The sequence below is a fragment of the Sinocyclocheilus rhinocerous genome, unplaced genomic scaffold (assembly GCF_001515625.1).
Source record: "Sinocyclocheilus rhinocerous isolate Xijiao unplaced genomic scaffold, SAMN03320098_v1.1 scaffold2393, whole genome shotgun sequence".
Lineage (NCBI taxonomy): Eukaryota > Metazoa > Chordata > Actinopteri > Cypriniformes > Cyprinidae > Sinocyclocheilus > Sinocyclocheilus rhinocerous.
The window spans coordinates 432,446-434,387 of NW_015635043.1; positions in this window are offsets into that span (position 1 = coordinate 432,446).

Consider the following 1,942-nt stretch of genomic DNA (forward strand, 5'->3'; position numbering starts at 1 on the left):
TTTTATTATAATTTTATTATTAGTAGACTAGAACACGTGGATATGTTGTCATTCTTACACTATAATACTGAACTTTGATTTCAGTGATTTGGATTATGAGATGGACACTTGGTTCTTGCACTTTACTTTTGCTTTAAAAAAAGGATTTCATAGAAATTTGTCAAATAAAAAAAGTAAAATTGTTGATTTTTGGGGGGAAATTAATCGTTTAGATTAATCGATAAATTAGTCGATAGATTAATCGAAATAAAAATAGTCGTTAGTGGCAGCCCTATATTGGTGTGAATGCTAATATAATTATTGTTATAGTTATCTTTATAGTTATCATTTTTGGTGTGAACAGACCGTTATTCTGGATGGTAACCTGAAATGTTAAGAAATGGCCCAAACGACTGTATATGTGAATCATTTCTTGTCTCCTTTCCTCTGTTTGTAGTGAGCGTGGACTCCAGTAATACATACTTAGAGAAAGTGTCAGAAGAATTGGAGTTGATTGTGAAGTAGATTCAGTTCAGTCCAAAAGAAGATTGTGCTCCGCTGCCCTCTGCTGCTTCTGTAGGAGACTGCAGCTCTTCAGGTGACCTCTCTACAAAACATGACTTTATTTATTTATTTATTTATTTATATTTCAAAGCTTATTTAAATTTAAGCTTCATATTGCAAATTGCAAATGTGCACACGTGTGTCTCCTCAGGTGATGACACTACAGAGAGGATTATCAGCCTGCTGAAGCAATACGGAGATAGTATTGATCAAAAAGTAAGCATTTCAACCTTGATTCATTTAATTTAAAGAGTTAAAACTGAAGTTTAATTATTATTCAGTTGGCATAACGTTCAGTCATTTAACTCTGTTATTCACTGTATGCAAATGTACTATTTAATTATCATGGCTTTTTAGGAAACTTTATTGCGAGTGGTCAATCGCAGCATTCCGCAATCAGATATTTTTGCATAATTTTATTCATATGTTATATTTAGATTTAGATTTTGTATAATAATGAATAATTAACCAAGCAGCCAATTAATTTTCTTACATTGATATTTTAGGTTCACGTGCCTCACACAGTCTCTCTATTGCCACACATTGTAAAAATCCACATAATCCTACATATTAGAAAACAGCAATAAATGTTGCCAGATCCCCTCATAACATTGCTGTGTAATTCTCTTTCTAGATTAGCAGGAACAAGAGTGTCCAAGACTTCCTCCAGAAACTGTCTTACAGCTCCTTCCAGCAGCTCGCTGATCGCTACATAACGCAGATCCCCAGTCCTCTTCACCCGGACCACAGACGCCTCTCCTGAGCTGGTCAGACTCACCTTCACCCTGGACTTTACTGCCAAAGTGGCTGGATTGTGCAGCCAGACGGTCGGTCGAATCATGGGTTTGGTTATCAATAGCTCCAGGATTCCTTCACACAAATGTGTCCGGCCCACAGACAGGTAAAAACAGATCAGGAAGCAAAAAAGGGCAAAGGTGTGTAATCGGTTGATGTTACAAGAATGCACAGTCTTTTTGAGCTCTTTTAAAATTCCAAGATGTTTTTTTTTCCACATGCAAGGCCAATAAATAGTTTCATATAATGTATTTTTTATTATTTAATTTTCCCCTTTGGTTCACTTATAATGTTAGTACTCGTCAGATTTTCCACCCTCTCTTTAGAATTAAATGGTCCACATTTTTTCATATGTGAAATGAGCAATTGAGCGCTTATGTGCCCAGTATAGTTTTCAACTTTCCTTTTCTTAATTAACAGCCTGTCTGCAAAGTCTGCATTATATTGTAACAGATTCATAATACAATCCAGACTGAAATATGTTGCATAAACAGGGATCTTGTGTCTCATTTACTAATAATTCTGGGGATTATTTTTATTTTATTATTATTATTATTATATTTATGCACAGGATAACTTCTGTGCATAAAATATATATATATAT